Raw genomic sequence first — 25273 nt, 5'->3', positions numbered from 1 at the left:
CATCTGCTACTTCTGCAGTATATTTTTGGTGCGATCTCAAAAGTTTCTTTGGCCTTTTCCTCTAATAGCTTCTATTTCTTTTCCCTATAGTGTATTTTGTGACAGAACTTTTAACTGTTCAACTGTTCTGTTTTTCTGCGTAATGCTCTTTCTCTTTCCTGGGCATTCCCCATCAGAACATGCCTGTCCTTTAACTCTTTCTGAAGAATAACAACCTCTTTCTTGATTCTGATATTTTGCTGTTCAGTTTTCATGGCCTCTTCTTCTATTACATGGCACCTCTAGTCAGCCACATCAGCTGCTCTTTCTATTCTTTCTTTGTTGAATTTCAGCTCACATGATTCATAGATTATAATTACTATGCACTTGATCCTAATACATTTTTGCATCATGTCCAGCTCCTTTCTCTGGGCCTTGATTTCCATGGAGAGTGTCAGGATATTCTCCTGCCCTATTTGTAGCCAGCAAGAATGGCAGTATTGCATCCTGTGCCTTCTTCAGCCTCTGATCTTTGTTCCTAAACTTGGGAAAGGTATATCAACAGAAATGTCTAACCACAATCTGTACAGTCCCTGCAGTCTTTGCAACATGTACTTTGGCTTATCCGCTGGCCTCCTGAGAAAAACTCCACCCACTCTTTCTTGCCTGGAGAGCTGGTCTATTTAAAAAGTCCTCGTGCTCCTAGATTAGAGCCCATTTGGAAAGAAACTTACTTGGTGTTGCTACTTACATCATCGGCTATTAAGGTTGCAGGAAAACAGCACTGGATCCATCATTCTCAAGTGGAACAATATCCAGAGAAGGCTGCACTATGTACAATTCAGAGAAACTCAAAGAATCAATACGGGAAAGATTTACCAAGGGTTAGTTAGTGCTAACTAGTGTGTTTTTATGGTTTACTCATTATTTGTTATAATTGTATTTTAAATCTGTTGAGGGCAGGGGAGAGAAGGGAAAGTTTAGGATTTGTTCCAGAAGGAATCAATGATTTGATTGTACATGAAAACCAGTGGGGGATATTCTAACCAGTGGGGTCCCAATGGTCATCACGGCCCAATCGTCAGTATAGCCTCTTGGCTTGATATGCTGGGGTGGACAAGGCTTTCCACCAAATAGGACAGAGCATGCTGCTGGAGGGGATAGTGTGTCAAGCCCGACATGGTGTGCTGTCACGTAGTGAGTAGGCTGTGTGCAGTTTGAGATTGTTTAAAACTGTACAGCAAGAGAGCCATTGATGTGACAAAGGGGCACAACCTATCTATAGGGTATGTGTTCAGAACAATAGACCAAGAGAAAAAGAGGAGAAAGTCCTGTAGGGAAGAGAGTCGTGAGACAGTACGATGGGAAAGCCCTGGGAGGAAACGGAGTTGAGAGAGAGTAAGAGGGGAACCATGACAATTGGCCACTAGGGAAGAGCAGGTCAATCGTGTGGAGTGTGGAGGGGCCTGAAGAGAAGGAAGTGGTGGAAGGGGAAATGGGAAAACCTGGAAGATAGGAGAGGTGTGTAGAAAAGGTGGGAGAAAGGGAAAAGAAATAAGCCTTGCCCTTTGAAGTTTGGAGTTTTGGAGATTTTAATTTGGGTGGCTCTTGTTTTGCAGACCAATTAATAAAGGAAGGGCTGTCCATTGGTGGTCTGAGGTGGTCGAGGCTGCTCATGTCTCTGGGTATTTAGTCCAGTACAAAGTGGCTGCAGGTCCTTTTCTATTGTAAATATATTTGTTATCTTAAATGTTTCTCGAAGGATTGTCTTGAATTTATGGGTCATAATGTACAAGTTCATATGGAGCTTAAAGTCCCAAAGCCTATGAATTTTCTGAAATGTTATAGAGTCATAATGGTTGTGAAAACCCAATGGAACAGAAATATCACAATGGCAATATGGTATGTCATGATTATATAATGTTGTCACAATTATTTGTTGATGTCATAATGTTGACGATGTCACAAGAATTTTGTGATGAACGTATGAGTTTTCTAACTGCCAATGATTATATGGGCTCAGAAAGGGATTGTGAGGTCTCCAAAAGCATGTGTTGGCAGGAATGTGATGAATTCCTAAAAGGTTATGATGGTCAAAATGTGGCAAACTGGTCATGACCACTGACAATGTTATGTCACAAATTTCATGATGTCACAGTGTTTTTATAATATCACATGTCATAAATATTATGTGCTTGAAAACAGAATATGAGCTCACAAAAAGCCTAAGTATCACACTGGCAGCATTTCAAAAGTTATGACATTTCATTATATACTTCCTTGTAAAGCTACTGTCCAAAGAGATTTATTCTATTCAATTTATTTATTTATTTATTTATTTATTTTTACTGTGAAAATTCTGTATACAGGAGTTACAATTACGTGGGCAAGGTAATGAGTATCTTTCTTTTCAAGCATTGTTGCTTCCTCCTTTGTTTCAACTTCCCATCCTTCCCACTTCTCATCCCCACTACCTCACTGTGCTCACCTGCCTCACTTATCCATTCCCCACCCCCCACCCGGACCCCCCAAAGTCGTAAAGTTCATTTTCAACATAACATCTTGCACATCTCATTGCAATGTTTCCACCCCTATTCCTATTTAAATATTTTTTTCCTTTCTCCTCCATAAAGTGTATACCAACAACAAATAAAAAGAAAACAGGGGTGATTTCATGAGGGAGGGACATTCAAAGTAAAAAGAAATCATCTTAAAAATGTGTTAGAAACAATCGCAAAAAAGAAAAAAAAAAACATTTGGGTCCTTATCTTGCACTTCATTTCACCTAACATCAACTTATTTGACCGTTTCTGCTTCTCTTAGAAATGTACTAGTTATTGCACATAAGTGAAACCATGGGACCTATGTTTTTTGGCCCTGGCTTACTTTATTTTATATAATTTATTCTAAGTCTTTCTATATCCTAACAAAAGGGGCATTGACATTCATTCTAGACCCAAAAAAACAATAAACCAAAGATGATTGTTACATGAATAAAGTAATGAGTACACTGTCTATCAAGAATTATTAGTAAAATACATGATGTATACATATATACCTATATATTATATATATTATATGTATATAAACCTATATAATAAATATTATATATATAAATATATATTCATGTATATATAGGTATATACACGTATATACCTATATATTATGTATTATATATATGTATTATATGTATATATATGTATTATATATAATATATATAATATACTATATATAATTATTATTATATATTATTATTATATATATTATATATTATTACATATAATATAATTATATATATAAATATATATATATATTTAAAAATAAAAATAAATATATATATAATATAAAATAAATAAATAAATAAATAAATATATATATAAATATAAATAAATAAATATATATATTATATATATTATATTATTATGTTATATATAATATATATAATACATAATATATAGATATATAATAATCGTATAATGTATATAATAATATTATATAGGTATATACATGTATATACTAATAATATAATGTATATAATAAGGAGAGACATTTGGATTTCAACTCCCACCTGTTTATGGTGGCTGTTCGCTTGCTAGACTTTACTCTGATCCATTTGAAGTTGATTCTCGTGCAGGGTGATATATAAGGATCTAGCTTTAGTTTGCTACAAGTAGTTAACCAATTTTGCCAGCACCATTTACTGAAGAGGCTGTCTTTCTTCCATTCTATTTTTTAGCTCCCTTATCCAAGATTAGATGGCTTAGGTCTGTAGGTTCATTTCTGGGTTTTCAGTTCTATTCCATTGGTCCTGAGGTTTGCTCTTGTGCCAGTACCATGCTGTTTTGATTACTATGGCTTTATTGTAGAGGTTGAAATTTGATATTGATATTCCACCAGCAGTGTTCTTTCCGTTGAGGAGCGTTTTTGCTATTCGGGGTCTTTTATTGTTCCATATGAATTTTTGGATTGCCTCTTCTATTTCCTTGAAGAATGAGGTTGGAATTTTGGTAAGTATTTCATTGAATTTGTAGATAGCCTTGGGAAGTAGTGCCATTTTCAAGATGTTATTCTTTCCAATCCAGGATCATGGGAGTATTTGACATTTTCTAAGTTCTGTTTTGATTTCCTTTTTCAAGTTTTTAAAGTTTTCATCACAGAGGTCCTTCAGTTCTTTGGTTAAGTTAATTTCTAGGTATTTTATTTTTTGTGCGGCTATTACAAATGGAGTTGCTTCCCTAATTTCAGCCACACTTTTTTTATTGTTAGAATAGAGAAAATCCATTGATTTTGGGGAGTTAATTTTATACATGCTACTTTGCCATAGTTTTGAATCAGGTTGAGTAATTTGGGAGTGGAGTCTATGGGGTTCTTTAAATACAAGATCATGTCGTCTACAAAAAGGGAGAGTTTTATTTCTTCTTTCCTATTTATATCCTCTTTATGTCTCATCTTGTCTTACTGCTGTAGCTAGGCATTCTAATACTAGATTGAAGAGAAGTGGAGAGAGTGGACATCCTTGCCTTTTTCCTGAGTTAAGAGGAAATGGCTTTAGTTTTTGACCATTAAGTATAATGCTGGCTGTAGGTTTGTCATATACAGCCTTTATTGTATTGAGGAATGTTCCATGGATTCCTAATTTTTCCAAGACCTTCATCATAAAGGTGTGTTGGATCTTTCGAATGCTTTATCTGCATCTATTGAGATAACCATGTGGTTCTTATTCTTGCTCCTGTTGATGTGATGGATTATATTAATTGATTTGTGTATATTGAATCAGCTTTGCATCCCTGAAATGAATCCTGTTTGATCGTGGAGTATAATTTTTTGGATGAATTGTTGAAGTCAGTTGGCCAAAATTTTGTTTAGAAGTTTTGCATCAAAGTTCCTCAAAGAAATGGGTCTATAGTTCTCTTTCTTTGATGATTCCCTGCCTGGTTTTGGGATGAGGGTTATGATGGCTTCATAGAATGTGTTCGGTAGTGAGCTTTCTCTTTCAATTTTATTGAAGAGTTGGAGGAGTATTGGTGTGAGCTCTGCTTTGAAGGCCTTGTAGAATTCCGCTGTAAAACCATCTGGTCCTGGACTTTTCTTAGCTGGGAGGTCTCTTATTGCTGTTTCTATTTCAATGCTTGATATGGGCCTGTTAACCTGGTTTAACTCATCTTGGTTTAGTTTTGGCATGTCAATATTTGCTAGAAAAAGTCCATTTCTGTGCATTTCTTAAACTTATTAGCATAAAGTTTTGAGAAGTATTTCCTTATAATGTTCTCAATCTTGGTTGTTTCTGCGGTGATGTTTCCATTCTCATCTCTGAGTTTATTTATTTGTCTGTGTTCTCTTTTTTTTCTGATAAGAAAGTGAAGGTTTTTTTTGGGGGGGGGTCTGGTCATGGGGGGTGAACTCTAGGCCTGGGTGCTGTCCTTCAGCTCTTCATCTCAAGGCTAGTGCTCTACCACTTGAGCCACAGCACCTCTTCCTGCTATTTTTCTTTTTGCTTAGTGGTGGTGAGGAATTGAACCCAGGGCCTCATGCATACAAGCCTAGCGCTCTACCACTGAGCCAACTTCCCAGCCCTGTAATTGAAGTTTAAAAAAAATACCTTGTAGGAGAAGAAGATGACAAACAGCCAGAGGAGAAGTACAGCAACTTGACACCGGGTCAGAGCAGTTTAGGTCTGTAGAAATTACAGAGAACTGAAGCAATTAAGGAAGTTGTGGAAAGGAAAAAGGGAAAGACCTGGGAAGGACAAATCTGTAGAGAAGGAGAGAGGAAGGTTAAAGAAAATTTTCATACCTTTAGATAACATAATTTTGGGGGTGAGTGGTTTGCAGACCAATTAACAAAGGGAGAGCCTGCCCATTGGAGGTCTGAGGTTTGGTGGTCCAGGCTCTCTTGGCTCTGGGTATCCAGTCCAGGACAAGGTTTCAGGCTCCTTTCTAGTGTAGATAATTTTGTTCATCTTAAATGTGCCTTGGTTGATTGTCCCGTGTTTAGAGGTAATAATTTTTGGATGTCGCTGCAAGATAATCTATCTGAATGTCATTGGGTCTTGGCCACAGGAAAACTCTGCTTACAGGTGAGTGTTTTGACTCTCAGGGTTCACAGCCTCCTTCATATCTTTGTTTTCTGAGGTCAAGTGTGGACATGAATCATGTATGATTCTTGGGGTGTGTCCAGGGCAAGCTTACCAGATTGTTTTGGGGAACCGCCCTGGAGGTCATCAGGGGTTTCCTTGGTTAGCCCTCTTGGACCTCCTTGGGAGGTCATATGGTACTTCCTTGAGAAGCCACCTGCTCTGGGGTGATCTAGATTTTTTAAGAAGGCCTCCATGATGGACTTGACAGGTCATCTGAGATCACCTCTGGAGGTCATTTGGGTTATTTTCTGGAGTTCATATGGGGCTTCCTCATGAGGCCTCTTCCAAAGATCATCTGGGGCTTCCTCCATAGGTCATCTGGGACCTCTTCAAGGGGTCATCTCAGGTCTCCTCAAGAGGCCATTGGGGACCTCCTTCAGAGATCATCTTGGGTCTCCTCAGTAGGTCATATGAATATTCCTCCACAGATCATCTGCAATCTCAAATGGGAACTCTTGAGAGATTTGGGAAATGTTGGTTAAGGGTCTGTGGCAATTCATCTCTGTATGCTTACTATCTATGTGTGTTTTCTATGTCCTATCAACACCTCTGATTACACTTTATTCTAGGATGGGAGAAAAATGTCCTCAAGTTCTAGTAACTAAAAACTCTTGTTTGTGTTACAGGATCCCCCAGAGGAAGACCCTATTCTGTGCCATCAGCACCTCTGATATTAAGTCCTCCCCACAGCAGAAATCCTCCCTTGTATAAGCCTTAGGTGCTACATGGTGGTACATTCCCCTTATTAACCTTGAGAGAGGCACATGGGGGAAATGGTGGGTAGGCCCCCCTTTCTAATATTTGTTCCCTTTATAAGTTGTGACCTATAACTAGAAACATCAAAAGCTGTCCTTTTCTGAAAAACCCAAGGGACTCATCTCTTTAGTAGAGATAGTATTTTTCACACATCAGCCCATCTGTAATGATTGTCAGCAACTATGTTTTTGTTTATGTTTTGTTTTTGTTGGTCAAGGGGCATGTACTCTGGACTTGGGCACTATCTCTACACTCTTCAGCTCATAGCTAGTGTTCTACTGCTTGAGATACAATGCCACTTCTGTTTTTCTAGTGGTTTATTGGAGATGAGTCTCAGGGATATTCCTGCCTGTGGTGGCTTTGATCTGTGATCCTCAGATCTCAGCCTCTGGAGTAGCTAGGTTTACAGGTGTGAGCCATCATCTCGCGGCCATTGTCAGTAACTTTTACAGCTGCTTTTCAAGAGGAAAGGGAACAAATCTGGCTCAATGCCTCTAAGGTGGTCCTTACACCATCTGGTTGCTTCAATCATTACCCAGTCCATTTGCAGCGAGTACTTTGCCAGTCTTGCCCAAGCTGGGATGACAAAACAATTGAGATAAAAGGCATATACCAATTAACACCACACTTTGTAAGCAGGGATACAGTGGTCTAGTCCTAGAGGTTCCCTCTTGCCATTTGCAAATGAATTCTACTCTCATTACCGAGAGTTTCTTGAACCATGTCCTGCTGCTGCTTCCAAAATTCAAACCCCCTGCTTAGTCTGTTCTTTTTCTTGGTTATTTCTTTTATCAAACACCCACTGGGTAACCTCTACAAACTCAACAGCTTTCCCTGCAAATCTTTTGTTTTGAAAAGTTCTTTTAATTCTGGTGTTAACTGGGTAAAAAAGGCCATAATTAGGACTCTTCCAATTTTCTGGGCCTCAGGATCTACAGACATATGCCTCCCCCAGGCCTCTACCAGCTGTTCCAGAAGAGCATTAGGGAACTCACTGGGGAGCTGTACAGTCTCACTCACCTTAGATTAATGAATTGGCTTCTTAGTCACTGTCCATATCCTGATAAAAGTATCTGGTACAAATTGGTAAGTACTTCCTTACCTCGATTGCTGTTGTAGTCCCAGCTTGGATTAGTCAAGAGAAAGATTTATGCCAAGTGGACTAGGTCATCAGTGGGGGAATCATCAGATCCAAGGACTGCCTTCAAGGCAATGTGACAGATTCTTTCCCTTTGCCTTTTACAGGTAAAAAATACCTGTAAAATTTGCTGACAATCATCCCAGGTGGGCTGGCATGTGAAAAATACTATCTCTAATAAGAAGATGATCACTGGGATTTTTTAGAAAAGGACACATTTTGTTGTTTCCAGTTATACAGCTCACTATTTATAAAGGAAAAATTCTTAGAAAAGGGGCCTGGCCACCATCTTCACCATGAACCTGTCTCAAGGATAATAAGGGGACTGTAACACATTGTAGAACCTAAGGATGGTTCAAGGAACCACTGTTGGTTTGGGAGGTTGTTAACATTGGAGGTGCTGGTGGATTGATCAGAACTAGAGGGAGAGTAAACCTGTTGGTCTTACTCTGGGAGATCCTGTAATACAGGGGGAGAAGATTTTTCAGTAAGAGAAATTTAGGATAGTGTTCTCCAATCCTGGAAAAAAGGAATAAACAAGGGTGTATATATAGGACATAGAACTATCAGCAAACACACAGAAAAAAAGCCACAAAATCCGTGTGTCCCAAATCTCTCAAAGAGGAAGAATAAGATGGCCCTGCGATGAGGCCTTTGGTGACCTCTCAATGAGGTCCCAGATGGCTTTTCAAAGAAGCCCCAAATGACCACCTGAGTAGTCCCAGATGGCTTCTCGAGGAAGGCCAAGAAGACCTCTGGAGGTGATCCCAGATGGCAATTCAAGGACACCCTGATGAGCTCAGGAGTATGTCCCAGATAGCTTTTCAAGAAACAGGAGATAACTTCCGGACTAGCTATCAGAGGGCTGATTGAGGAACCCCAGATGATCTCTGTAGGAGAACCCAGATGACCCAGAGATCCCTGGTGACCTCTTAAGGGATGACCTCCAGTGTAGGTCTCACACAGCTTCCAAAGAAGGTCCAAAATAACCTCTGAAGAAGGTCCCAGATGACCTCTCAAGGAGAATCAGCTGGACTCGCAAAGAAGACCCAGATTACTTTCTCAGTAGGTCCCAAATCTCTTCTAAAAGAGGTCCAAGATGACCTCCAGAGAAGGTTCCAGATAGCCTCCTCAGGAGCCCACAGATGAGCCCTGAAAGAGGCCCCAGTTGACCTCCATAATAAATCGAAAAGACTTTTGAGGAGGTCCCAAATGGCTTCCTTTGGAAGCTCCACATGACCTCCAGAGGTCCAAGATGGATTCTCAAAACATCCTCACATGATCTCGGAAAGAGATCCCAAATGGCTTCCAAATGAGGTCCCAAATACAGGCTGTCAAGCTCGTCTAGGCTCACCGCAATGGAGTTCCTCTATTACTCTTTTCCAAATGGGTCCTCAGGAAATAATCACTTGAGGGAGACTCTCAACCCTGAGGGCTGAAACACTCACATATGAGGGGGTTTTCCAGGGCTCCGATTCCCAATGCTATGCAGATGGATTACTTCACTGGAACATCCAAAAATTACGACCTCTAAAGCATAAGAAAATCTATCAATGCATATTTAAGATAAAAATATTGATATTAGAATGGGGCCTGTGACTACCTTGTCTTGGGCTGGATACCCAGAGCCCAGTGCAGCCTGGGCCAGTATGGTATCATCAACTAATTGTGACATCAAAACATTGTTATGACATGATATTGTGACATCACATAGCCATTGTGATAGCATTGTCTCATTGTGTTTTCACAAACCTATTATGACCTTATAACATTTTAAAAAATTCATGGGCTTAGGAAATTCAATCTCTTTGTCGAACTTGTAACCTCCTTCTGAAGTGGTAACAACTGGAATTGGACATGTTATTGTGATATTACAAACTCTTTGTGACATATCAAACCCATCATGGCACCATCAACACTGTAACATACCAATCCATTTGTTACATTACATTGCCATTTTGACAACTTGACCACATTGTGACATCCCAATGCTTCTATGACACCTTAGCAACTTTGAAAATACACATGGACTTTGTAACATCACCGTAATTTGAAGCACCCATAACCTTATTGTGAATGAAGGAAAATTTGGATTAGATATGCCATTATATCAGAAACCCTTTGTGATATCATCTCCTCTGTGACATCTCATTATCCTTATGAAATCATCAGAGCATGTGACATCACAAAAAGACAATGACATCATAGCATTATGACATCACATTGACATTGGGCTATCAGAGACACATTGTGAATACCTATTCTGTGATTTCCTTCTATTTCAAATGTGGCATGCCAGTTGACACTAGAAACCCATTATCACCTCATAACCATTGTGACACCAAAATCCCTTTGTGACATAACATTGTTATTGTGATATCATAAAATAATAATCCTGTCCTGTCTTCATAACTTTTGTGGTATGTTGCCATTGTGATATCTTAGGCATTTTGTGAGCTCGTAATCTGTTTATGAACAAGGAATATTTCAGGTATGACATGTGATGTCAGAAATGCACTGTGACATCATGACTATTATGACACTACACTGCCATCTGTCATGATCATCATTTCACATTGCTACATCACAAACCTGTTAGGACATCATAACATTTGTGACAATATATCCCTTTGGAAATGTCACAGTCTCTTTATGAACTCATATACTCATTGTGAATTAATGACAATAGACATCTTGATTGCTATTTTTACATCGTGAACCCATTGTGACATCACAAATATATTGTGATGTCATTAATACTAAGGCCTCACAATATAACAAACATAAAATATTATGATATGATTTTGTAACATCACTTTCCTGTTGTGATATTACAGTCCCTCCCTGTTTTCAAAAACAGTATGACTTCATAACTTTTTAGAAAATTCATGGTCTTTGGGACTTCAAGCTCCTTCCTTGAACTTGTATTCTAATTATGAGCTATTAGAAATTGAAATGGGACTTGTGATATTACAAACATGTTGTGACAGCACAAGCTCATTGTGACCCCATCATCACTGTGCCATCACATTCCCATTATGGCTACATGATTATACTGTGATCTCCCAAACCTTTTATGACCTTTACAGTACTTTAAAAAAACATGGCCTTTCTGACATCACATTCCCTTTGTCTACCCGTATCCTCATTAAATACTGGCAATTGAGATCAGACATGCCATTCATTGTAAGATCACACACTTTTGTGCTATCATCAACACTGTGACATCACATTATTGTTATGACACAATCAACTCAGTATCACACCACAAAAAATGACATTACCTTATTATGACATTACATAAATCACGTGACGGCATAGACATTGGAAATACCTATTCTGTGATTTCATTTTTTTTTAATATGGCATGTGTGCAGATACCAAAAATCAATTGTGAACTTATGACTTTTATGCTGTCCTAGTGGCTTTTGATACTGATATCCACATTGTGAACAATTGACCATTGATATCACAGATGATATTGCAACATCACCAAAATTTTGTGACATCATCCCCCAATGTGACATCACATTGGAATTTTGACCCCATCAGCTCTTTGTAACATCACAAAACAACAATGATATCATAGCATTATGATGACACATTGAGACTGTGATGTCATATGCTCATTATGAATGGATATTCTATGATTTCATCCTATTTCAAATGTGGCATGTGGGCTAATATCAGACCCCATTTGTAACCTCATAAATATTTTGACATCATAATTCCTTTGGAATATCACAATGCTATTGTAATGTCACTAACTCACGCTGACAGCATAAGCCTTTCCTGTCCTCATAACTTTTGCACATACTGTAATTAACATATGATAGTCCCTTTGTGAGCTCAAAACCTGTTGCAACATGTCAGGTATGATATCAGAAATCCACTGTGACATCAGATAATGCACAATGGTACAGTGATATAAAAATGCCAAAGTATCACAAAATGATATCCTAATAATGTTTGTTGTCAAAAATTAGTTGGTAATGCCATAATGTTGAGGAGACCATAAAAGTTTGTGTGGCCACAATAGGTTGGTGATGTCACAATGCCATGTAGTATTGTCGTATCTCAATTTTCATTACCAAAGAGCATTTCATTTCTTTTTTTTTTTTTGGGTCCAGTCGTGGGGCCTGAACTCTGTGCCTGGGCGCTGTCCCTCAGCTGTTCAGCTCAAGGCTAGTGCTCTTCCACTTGAGCCACAGCGCCACTTCCGGCTTTTTTCTTTTTGCTTATATGGTGCTCAGAATCGAACCCAGGGCCACAGGCACGCAAGGCAAGAGCTCTACCACTGAGCCACCTTCCCAGCCCGAGTATTTCATTTCAAAGTGGAACTATGATGACTCCCAAGTCATGTGTTGGCATAAATGTGATGAAATATGAGTAGGTTTTGATATCACATTGTGACACATTGATCATGATATCTCTCAATGTGATGTCATATAGTTATGATATCACAGAGGATTTGTGATATCACATATCAGAAATATTATTAGTTCAAAAACATGTTATGATCTCACAAAGGGCCAAACATATAACAATGGCAGCATGTCACAAAAATTATGAGGACAGGACAGATTTGTGGGTTGGTGATACCACAATGGTGATATTATGTCACAAAGGAATTTTGATGTCACACTGTTTATTAGGTCCTAAAGGGTTTCTCCTATCAATCCACATGCCACATGTGAAATAGAATTAAATCACAGTAATCACAATTACAATGCTATGACATCATTATAGTTTACTGATATCACAATAATCTGATGATGTAATATCACAATGTGATGTCATAGTGATGATGAGGTCAAAAACGTCCTGTGATAATAGAATGGAATGTCTGATCTCAATAGTCACTAACTCACAATGAGGAAATGGATACACAAAGGGACTCTGATGTCACAAAGTCCATGTGTTTATTCAAAGGTGGTGAGATCATATTGTTTGGGATATCCAAAAGTGATCCTGATTTCATAATGGCAATGTCATGTCACAATGGGTTTGTGACAAAGCATTTTTGATGTCTCTACAAGTTTGAAATACCACAATGGCGTGTTCCATTTCAATTGCTATTTGTTCTCAATGAGGATGAGTTCACAGAAGGAGCTTGAATTCCCAAAGTTCATAAATTTTCTCCAGTTATGGGTCCTAATAGCACAATGGGATGGTATTATCACAATTGCAATATGACATCACAATATTGTCATAATAATGTATTGATGTCACAACTTGTTGGTGATGTCATAGGGGGATGAAGTCACAATACATTCGTGATGTCACAATGGGTTTATGAAGTCAAACTTGCATGTCATGTCTCAATTTTCATAAATTCACGAGGTGTTTTTGATTTCACACAAGGTCTGTGATATGCCAAAATGTATGTGTTGTCACTAGTATGATGAAGTACTAACAGATTTATGATGTCACTATGTGACATACATCTAACAGTGTAATATCCTAATAATTAAGATGTCACAGTGAATTTCTGCTATCACATACCATATCTGAAACATGAGGTTGGAAAGAGATTCTGAGCTCACACACTGCCTAAGGTATCACAAAAGCAGCATATCACAAACATGTCAGGATTAGTTTGTGATGTTACAGTGGGTTAGTAATATCACAACAGCAATGTGAAATCACAAAGGGATTGTGATGTCATAATGGTTATGAGTTCACAATGGGTTTCTGATAACATATATGCCACATTTGATATAGAATTAAATCAGAGAATAGGCATTCACAATGAGTCTATATTGTATCAATCAAAATGTGACGTCAAAATGCTATGATATCATAGTTTGTTGATATCCCAAATAGCTGATGGTGTCATTACGAACATGGCAAAGTGATGTCATAAATGTTGTGAGGTCACATGGGTTTCTGATATCAACATATATGTCACAATTGAAATAGAATGAAATTACACAATAGGCATTCATGATATACCTATGAATTCACAATGACAATGTGACATCATAGTGCTATGATATCATTGTAGTTTTGGGGTGTCACAATGAGCTGATGATGTCCTAACAACAATGTGATGTCACACTGGTGATGAGAAATTTTGAGGATGAAAACACGTTACTACCTCATAAAAGGCATATATCACAATGATAGCATTGCACAAACTTTTTGAGCACAAGACAGGATTGTGATATAACAATGGGCTAATGGTGTAACATACCAATGTTGATGTCACAATGGTTAGGAGGTCACATGTGTTTTGGATAATAACCCTTATGCCACATTTGATATACAATTTAATCACAGAATAAGCATTCACAATGTGTCTATTTCATGAAATTGCCAATGTGATGTCATAATGCAATGATGTCATTGTAGTATGGTGATATCACAATGAGCCAATGGTTTCATGATGACAATGTGATGTCACAATAGTTGAATTTTCACAAAGTGTTTGTGATTTCTCCATGGCAAGTCAGATCTCAATTATTACTTCACTATAAAGGCTGTGATGTGACAAAGGCTATGTGATTTATCAAAGGATCTAAGAGATAATAAAACGTTTGAGATTATTGAATGTGATCATGATGTCACAAAGTCAATGTAATGTTAAAAAAAAAGCTTTGGGATATCACAGTAGTGTTGATATCACATGATATAGTTATGTCACAACAAATATCTAATATCACAAACACAATGTTCAAATTCAATTGCTAGTAGTAATCAATGAGGATAAGTGTTCACAGAAGCTTGAAGTCCCACATGCCATGAATTTTCTAAAATATGATGTGGTCGTAATATTTTTTATAAAAAAAACAATGGAACAATTATATCACAATGGTGATATGACGTGACAATTATATAATATGACATATTATGACAATAATACGTAATAATACAGTTTTGATGTCACAATTGGTTCATAATTCCATGATGGCTATCATGTCACATCACAAATATTTGCAATGTGACTAGGGACATATAATGGGTTTTTGATATCAATACACATGGCACATTTGAAATAGAATGAAATTACAAAACAGGCATTCACAATGCATCTATGACTTCATAATGAAAATGTGATGTCAAAATGCTTTGACACTATGATACTATGGTGCATTATGTAATGTTATGTCACCGAGGGTTTTGATGTCACTGTGATGAGATCACAATGGATTTGTCATCTCATAACGAGTTTGTAATATCACAATGACAAGAACACTCTTAATTCCTAATTGTTCACAATGAGGATACTAGGTCATAAAAGGAACTTAAAGTCTAAAAGGCCATGAATTTTCTAAAAAGTTTCGAGGTCATAGTAGTGTTGTAAAACCACAATAATATATTGATATCACAATGGAAATGTGATGTCACAATATTATGTCATAATATTGCTTTAAGATCACAACTGGTAGGTGATGTCATAATGGTGATGTTGTCACAATAGGTTTTTGATTTCACAATGGGTGGTGATGTCAAAATGCCATGCTGTATCTTATATTAATTCTCAATAAGTATATGACTTCACAAATGAAATGTGATGAATACAAAATGCATTTTTGTCAGAATTCTTTTGAAATCCTACTAATTTTCTGATGTCACCATTTGAAACAATGGTCATGACTTCTGGCAGTGTGATATCACAGTGGTCATGTTGCAGTAAATTTCTGATATCATATGTCATACCAGAAAGATTATGAGGTAAAAGAAGTTTATGCGCTCACAATGGTCCTAAGATATGTCAATGGTAATATGTCAGAAAAGTTATGGCGAACATTTTGTGATATCACAGTGGGTTAGTGATATCACAATGGCAATGTGTATTCCAAGAGAGATTTTGATGTCAAATATTCGTGAGGTGACAATGAGGGTCTGTTATCAACCCTCATGCCACATTTGAAATTGAATGAAATCATAGAATAGGCATTCACAAAGTGTCTGTGATGTCACAGTGACAATGTGATATAATGATGTTATGGTGTCATTGTATTTTGGTGATGTCACAATGAGCTGATGTGGTCATAATGACAATGTGATATCACACTGATGATGTCACAAAGTATTTGGGATGTTACAAGGGCATGTCTGATCTCAATTGTTATTTTTCATCATGAGGATATGGCTACACAAATGGATTGTGATGTCACAAAGATTCTACGTGGTCATAATAGGTTTGGGGTTTCACAATGTGATCATATTGTCACAAAAGCAATGTGATATCATAATTTGTTATGTCCAAGTGGCAATGTGGTCACAATGGGTTAGTGATCCTGTAATAACCAGCAGGTCCCAAGTAATTCTTGGGCCCCAATAATTTTTGTGTCCCTGTGGACCTGCCTTCCAGTGAGAGCCAGGCATGCTCTCAAAGGGGGAGGGGCATGCTGCTGGATTGGGTGAGGTATCAAGCCCCACATGGTATGCTGTCAAGAAGGGATTGGGCAGTGTGTAGTTTGGTTAGAGATGGTTGAAAACTGCTGGGAGGAAACCCTTTGGATTGGGGGAGTGGTAGAGGCAATATCTAGGCCCAATGTTCAGGGTAACAGAAAGGGAAAGGGGGGAAAAACCTGGAAGCAAGTGGTGAAACAGCAGGAGGGGAAAGACGGGAAGAGAGGAATTTTAGGGATAGCAGTAGGGGAAGGACAGCAACTGGCCTCTGGAGGTGATCTGTTGCTTCCTTAAGTGTCCATTTAGGACCTCCTCTGGAGAACTTCTTGGACATCGTTTAGAGGACATCTGGGACCTATTCTGGAGGTCATATGGGTCCTCCTTTAGAGGTCATCTAGAGCCTCATTGAGAGACTATTTAGGACTCCCTCCAGAGGTAATCTAGGGAATTCACTAAGAAGATATCTGGGACCTTTGAGAAGTCATCTTGGGCCTCTTCTGAGGACATCTGGGACCTCCTCTGGAGGTCATCTGTGTCTCCTCTGAAAGTCATCTAGGGCTTCCTTGTGAAGTCATCAGGGTCCTCCTTTGGAGAACATATAGGGCACCCTCACAAAGCGTCTGGGACATCCTCTGGAGGTAATTTGCTGCTTTCTCAAGAGAGTATATAGGACTTACTCGAGAGTCCATTGGGACCTCATCTGGAGGTCAATTGGGGCCTCAATAAAAGGCCATCAGTGACCCTTAATGAGGTCATCTGGCGCCTCATCGTGAGTCCATCTGAGAACACCTATTATGGCCATCTTGGGCTACCTGGGTAAGCAGTCAGGGGCCTCCTCCAGATGTCGTCTGGGGCTTCCTTTAGAAACCATTTGGAACCTCTTCTGGAGGTAATCTGGCCTACCTTGAGAAACAATTTGGGTCTTTCTCAAGAGGGTCATTAGGGACCTCAACAGGCCTCTGGCAAGTCCTCCAGAGGTCATCTGGGGCTAGCTTGGAAGCTATTGGGGAACTCATCTGGAGATCATCAGGGGCTTCCTCAAGAGGCCATCTCTGGCCTCCTTTGGAGATCATCTAATGTTTCCTCCTCATGAGTTTATCTTTACCCCCTCTGGAGGCCATCTGGGTCTTCCTCTAGAGGTATTATTGGGCCCCCTCAAGAGGCTATCTAGGACATCCTCTGGAGGTCATCTGGGGCTTCGTTGGGAAATCTTCTGGGGCCTCTTTGAGAGGTCATTTGGGCATCCTCCATAGGTCTTCTAGGACATCCTTAAGAAATCAACTTTGAGAGATGTGGCTATCGATCTATGTGTGTTTGTTCATAGTTCTATATCCTGTATACTCCTTTATTGCAGGATGGGAGAACAATATCCAAAGTTCTAACTAAAAAATCTTTTCTCTTGTGCCATAGGATCTCCCAGAGGTAGACAACTGGAGTAATCTCCCTCATATTCTGTGCCATCAACACCTCTGATGTTCAGTACTCACCATACCAGAAGTTATACAAACATCCTCAGGTAGTTCACGGTTGTATGGTCTGCTTATTACCCTTGAAACAGGCACATGGGGGAGATTGTGGTCCAGTCCTCTTTCTAATATATGCTTCCTTTACAACTAGTGATCTGTGTGGATGGAAAGACAAAAATGCACCCTTTTCTGAAAAATTCCAAGGGCTCCTTTCCTTATTAGAGACAGTATTTTTCACACACCAGTCTAGCTGAGATGATTGTCAGCAAGTTTTATAGGTGCTTTTCACCTGGGAGGAAATGGAGTGAACCTGGCACAGTGCTTTGACATTGGTCCTTGGACCAGATGGTCCCCCCACTGTTGACCTAGTCCATTTAAAGCAAGTCTTTTCCCAGATTAAACCAAGCTAGGACTACAATATTGATTGAGGTAAGGAAGTACTTCCCAAGTATCACCAGAATCTGTTTGCAGGGATCCAGGCAGTGACTAGGAAGCAAACTCATTGATCTAAATTGAGCAGTATTGTACTACTCCCCAATTAATTCCCTGATACTTTTCTGGAACAGCACCTGGAGGCCTATAGGACCTATAGCATATAGATCCTGTTGCCTCAGAGATTGGAAGAGCCCTAAATATGTCCTTCGTTACCCAGCTGGCACCCAGAAGGAAGCTTCAATATTAGCTTTTGAGGAAAATATGAGTGGGTATCTGTTGCTGAGAGAGTGTTTGATAACACAGATACCCTCGAAGAAAACCAGTCTAAGAAGGGGACAGGGATCAAGAAACCCGTGGCAAAGACAGCATAATTCATATGCAAATGAAAGTATGGAAACTCTAGGAGTAGATCAGTGTGATTATTGCAAGAAAAATGGGAAAAGGAATCTCCAAGGAGGACAAAGAGACAATGATAGGTTAAGTAAGCATGTTGGCCTATTGGATACTGTGTTCATATCTCTGGAAAAACATGAGGAGATTCAGGCTCTAAAATACATCTGTATTCAACTAAATATTTAGCTCTGAACTTCACAACAAATGAGGCATAGAAAAAAATTACACATTTCTGTCTGAAACAGGATTTAAAAAGACTGAATCTCCAATACCTACCACTCAAAACGCAAGAGCTTAAAAACACATTGAACAGCAAGCTGGAGAAAACCAAGAATTACGGAATGTGAATAAATGTTTTTAAGACATAAATCAGGAAGTTGTGAGTCAAAAGTGAGAACAAAATCCTTAAAATGAATCTGGAAAACATTCAAATTAATTCCAAGTACATTAATCTCGGTGAGCATTAGGCAAAGATGGGGACCAGAGTTCAGATGTTGAAGGAGGAACAGGATGCCACTACTACTGTCACCATGGTTTTGTGATATCAAAATAGGTGCCACATATGAAATAGAATGAAATCAAAGAATAGGAATTCACAATGTGTATATGAGGTCAAATTGACATTGTGATGTCCTAATGAAATATCATTTTTGTGATTTCACAATGAGCTGATAATGTCATAAGAACATTGTGATGTCACTCTGGTGATGTCACAAAGGGTTTGTGATGTTAAAATGGCATGTCTGAACTCAAATGTCATTAAAACAGGATATGGTACACAAATGACTGTGATCTCACAAAGACCATGTGTTTCTTCAGAGCAACTCAGAGGTCTTAATAGTTTTGGGAAGTCACAACATGATCATGATGTCACAGTGGCAAGGTGATGTTAAAATTAGTTGGTGATGGGGCTGGGAAAGTGGCTCAGTGGTAGAGTGGTTGCCTTGCGTGCATGAGGCCTGGGTTCGATTCCCCAGTACCCCATAAACAAAAAGAAAAAACCTGGAAGTGGCGCTGTGGCTCAAGTGGTAGAGTGCTAGCCTTGAGCTGAAGAGCTAAAGGACACCCAGGCCCAGAGTTCAGGCCCCATGACCGGACCCCCCCAATAATTAGCTGCTGATGCCATACTGGTGATGTGGTTACCATATGTTTGTGATGTCATAGTGTGTTAGCAATGTCAGAGCAAGTATGTAATATCACAATATGTCCAATTTCAATTGCTACTAATTCTAAATGAGGATATGTGTTCACAGAAGGAGATGGAAGTCCCAAAGTGCATCAATTGTCTTACATGTCATGAGATCTTACTAGGTTTGTGAAAACATGATGGGACAGTGATATAAAATGTTAGTATGATCCTGAAGCCACATTGGCCATGTTATGTCACAATGCATTGGTGATGTCACAATGGTGATGAGTTTACATGGGATGATTACAGTCACAATGGGTTCGTGATGTCACAATGAGTTTGTAATATCACAATGACCTGTCCAGTTTGGATTCCTACTAGTTTACAATGCGGTTACAAGTTCAAAGAAGGAGTTGAAACTTCCAAATCTCATGAATTTTCTAAAATGTTAGGTGTTTATAATTTTTTTGTGAAAACACAATGGAACCGAGATATCACAATGGCAATGAATTGTTAGAATATCAGGTCATAAAAAGGTTTTGTTATCAAAATTAGTTGGTAATGCCATAAGGATCAAGAGGTCACAATAGCTTAGAAATGTCACAATGGGTTGGTGATCTCACAATGGCATGCTAGACCTCTACTGTCATTATTTTATAAGGAGTATATGAGTTCATAAAGGGACTATGATGTCTCTAAAGACATGTGTTACTTCATCACAAACGTGATGAAGTCCTAACAGGTTTGTTATGTCACAATGTGACAGAAAAAAATTGACTGAGATGTCAGAAAAGCCATGTATTTTTGCAAAGGTGCTAAGACGGCAGAATAGGTTGGGTTGTCACCATGTGATTGTGCTGTCAAAATGGCAATATGCTGTCACAGTGGTTTTGTGGTGTCACTGTTGTGATGAAGTAACAATGGGTTTGTGAACTTACAAGTTTATAATATCATACTCATATTTCCTATCTCAGTAGTTATTTGTTCACAAGGATGCAAGTTCACAGAAGTAGCTTCAAGTCCCAGTACATGAATTTCCTAAACTGTTTTATGAAAACATAATGTGACAGGGATATCACAATAGCAATGTGATGTCACAATATTATATAATTATGTTTTTATATCACAATTAGGTGGTGATACCATACTGGTAATGAAGTCATAATAGGTTTATGATTTCACAATGGTTGTGTGATGTTACAATGGCATTCCAGGTTTAAATTGTCACTAATTCACAATAAATATATGAGTTCACACAAGGACTGTGATGTCTCCCAAGGAATGTCTTGTCAGAAATGTGATGAAATCCTACCAGGTTTATGATGTCACAATGTGAAATAATTGTCATGACATTTAGAAGTAATATCACAATAATCCTGAAATCACAGTAGATTTCTGATATCACATGTAGTACCTGAAATGTTCTGAGTTTGAAAACTGTATCACAAAAGGCCTAAGATATCACAATGGCAGCATGTTACATAATTTGTGAGTAGAGGGCAGGTTTGTGATATAGAATCAACCCAGATGCCCTTCAGTAGATGAATGCATCAAGAAAATGTGGTATATATTTACAATAGAATTCTATGCCCCATCAGACATAATGAAATCACCCCCTTTGTTAGAAAATGGAAAGATGTCACACATTGTTGGTAATGCCATATTAGTGTTGAGATCCCAATAGGTGTGTGATGTCACAATGGTTTTGTGATGTCACAATGACATGCTACATCTCAATAGTCATTAACTCATACTGAGTATATGAGTTCACAAAGGAGTTAAGCCTAGAAAGGCATCTACTGTCACAAATGTTTGAAGTCCTAAGATATCAGGCCTGTGATGTCATCTTTGGTTAGTTATATCACAATGGCAAAGTGATGTCATAAAGAAAGTGTGATGTCACCATCAGATTATAATAACAAACTACCTGCCATTTTGAATTTACATGAAATCACAGAATAGGAATTTTCACTGTGATTATGATGTCTCAAAGATAAGGTGATGTCATAATGTTATGATGTCATTGTAGTTTTGTGATGTCACAATGAGCTGCTTCATACTGAAACAAGTACATTGTGACCTGACATTCCATTGTACCATCAGAATCACATTGTGACATCTCAAACCTATTATGTCCTCTTAGCACCTTTGAAAAAGCATATGCTTTTTTGAAATCACAGTATATTTGTGTGCCAATATTTTGAATAACAATTTTATGCATGCCACTGTAACATCACAACCACTTTTTGACATCATCACCACCATGACATCACACTGTCATTATGACACCATCAGCTCATTGTGATTTCATAAACCACAAAAACAGCATAGCATTATGACTTCATATTGTCATTGGGATGTCATAGACACATTGTGAATTCCTATTATGTTATTCATTCTATTTCAAATGTGTCATATGTGTTATTAAAAACCTATTGTGACCTCATAACTATTCACTACCAGTGAGCCATCACTTTGTGGCATCAAAATATTATTATGGTATGATATTGTAAATCCCATTTGTGTTTTGATATCACTGTCCCATTTTCTCAATTCTATTATGACCTCATAAGATATTAGAAAATTCATGGCCTTTGGGACTTCAAGGTCCTTCTGTGAACTCCTAGCCTCAGTGTGAACTATTAGCCATTGTTTTTAGACATGTGATTGTGATATTACAAACTCCTCACATTATTGGCACATTGTGACAGCGTATTCCATTGTGACATCACAATCATATTGGGACATCCCAAAGGTCTTATGATCTCTTAAGTTGTTTGATAAAACACCTGATCTGTATTACATCACAGTCCCTTTCTGTACACATATCCTCATAGTAATCTAATGACAATGGAAACCCGAGATGCCATTGTAACACCACCAGCCCTTTGTAACATCATCACCAGTGTGATGTCATATTGACCTTCTGATATGATCAGCTCATTGTGACATTATAAAAAGAGAATATCATAGCATTATGACATCACATGGCCCTGGTGACATCATAGTCACATTGTGAATACCTATTCAATGATTTACTTCTATTTAAATTGTGGCATGTGAGTTGATATCATAAACACATTGGGATCTCCTAAGCATTGTGACATCACAATCCAATTGTGACATCACATTGCCATTATGCTATCATTAACTCACTGTAACATCACAAACCTGTTCTATTCTCATAACATTTTTGTGTCTCAATCATGGTGCTGGAATGCTGTGCTTCAGTGCTGTCCCTCAGATCTTCAGCTCAAGGCCACCATTCTACCTCTTGACCAGAAACACTACTTCCATTTTTTGGTGGTTTATTGGAAATATCAATCTCAAAGACTTTTCTGCCCATGCTGGCTTTGAAGCACAATCCTAAGAACTCAGCATCCTGACTAGTTCGGATTAGAGGCAGGAGCCACTGGCTGCTCCTAAGTTTTGTGACAAATCCATTGCTACATCACAAACTATTGTGACCTCATCACCAATATGGATCACCAATTAATATGACATCAAAACATTAATATTACATGATATTTTGTTATCACATTGCCGCTGTGATATCACAGTTCCACTGTGTTTTAACAAATGACCTTAGAAAATTGATGACTGGGAATTCAAGCTCCTTCTCTGAACTCATATCGTTTTTGTGTACTAGTAGCTATTGAAATCGAATGTAATTGTCACATGTAGAACTTGTGAAATCACTATCCAATAGTGACCTAGTCACTACAATGACATAAAAAAACCCATTGTGACATCACATTGCATTGTGACATCATGATCTCATTATGACAGCCAACTCTTGTTATGTCCTCAGTACCTGTGAAAGAACACAAGGTTTTTGTGACATCACAGTCCATTTGAGTAACCACATTATCATCGTGAACTAAGACAGTTGAGAGAAGATTTGCCATTTTAACATCACAAAATCTTAATGACATGACTAGTGTGACATCACATTGCCATTGTGATATCACATTGCCATTGTGTTTTCAGAAACCTATTATTATATCATAATGTTTTAGAAAATGCATGTACATTGGGAATGGAAGCTCCTTTTGTGAATTTGTATCCACATTGTGATCTAGTAGCAATTGAAATTGTACATGTCATTGTGTTATTACAAACTCATTTTTACTTTGCAAACACATTGTGGCATCATCAATTGTGACTTCACAAATCTATTAAATTATCACATTGCCATTGTGACATCAACATCAAAATGAGACATACCAAACCTATTATTAAAATAACATTGAAAAGAACATTGCCTTTGTGCCATCAGAGGCCCTTCATGTACCTGGTTAAACTCCGTTATGAACTAATGGCAATTGAGATCCAGCATGCCATTGTGACATAACAAACATATTGTAATTTCATCACCAGCATAGCATCACCAACTAATAGTGACATCATAAAATTATTATGTCACAATATTTTGGCATCACATTGCCTTTGCTTTTCACAAACGTATTATGATATCATACATTTTAGACAATTCTTGATCTTTAGGACTTCAAGCTCCGTGAACTTGTATCCTAATTCTGAACTAATAGCAATTGAAATTGGACAGGTCATTCTGCTATTTCATACTCTTGTGATCTCACTCACCCATTATGACCTCATCACCACTCTGAGATCACAAACCCATTATGATATCATAATACTGATGTGACAACATGATCAAATTCTGACATCCCAAAACAATCATGACTTCATTGCAACTTTGGGAAAAAAATGTCTTTTGTGACATCACAGTGCCTAGTATTTGCCTATCCTCATTGTGACTAAAGGACAATTGAGATCGGACAACCCATTGTAATGTCAAACCCTTTGTGACACAATCGCCAGTGAGACATCATATTGTACTTATGAAATGATCACCATATTGTGACACACAAAACTACAATAACATCATAATACTATGGCATCACTCTGTCATTATGATGTAATAGACACATTATGAATAGCTAATCTGTGATTTCATTTTATTTCAAATCTGGCATGGGGCTTGATATCAGAAACCCATTGTGACCACATAACCATTGAGACATCAAAATCTCTTTGTTACATTACATTGCCATTGTGATATCACTAAGACATTGTGATATCACAAGTCTATTCTGCCCTCAGAACTTTTGTGACATTTTGCCATTTTGACATCTTAGAACTTTTGTGAGCTTATAATCTGTTTTTGATCTCATCATACTTTAGGTATGATATTTGATATCAGAAATCCTCTGTGACCTCCTGACCATGGTGACATTACAGTGCCAAACATCATGAATATTGTGTCACATTGTGAATTCACAAAACTTTTATGACTTCATGTCCTTTCTGACAACACATGACTGTAAACAACACAGTCCCTTTGTCAACTTATATGCTGATGGTAATTTAATGACTAATGAGAACTGGCATAATATGAATGACCAACAATATTCATTGGATGTTATCACCAGTATGGTCTCAACAAATAATTGTAA

The sequence above is a fragment of the Dipodomys spectabilis genome, unplaced genomic scaffold (genome assembly GCF_019054845.1).
Source record: "Dipodomys spectabilis isolate Male_0828 unplaced genomic scaffold, ASM1905484v1 ptg000533l, whole genome shotgun sequence".
Taxonomy (NCBI): domain Eukaryota; kingdom Metazoa; phylum Chordata; class Mammalia; order Rodentia; family Heteromyidae; genus Dipodomys; species Dipodomys spectabilis.
This window is presented reverse-complemented; position numbering follows the sequence as displayed.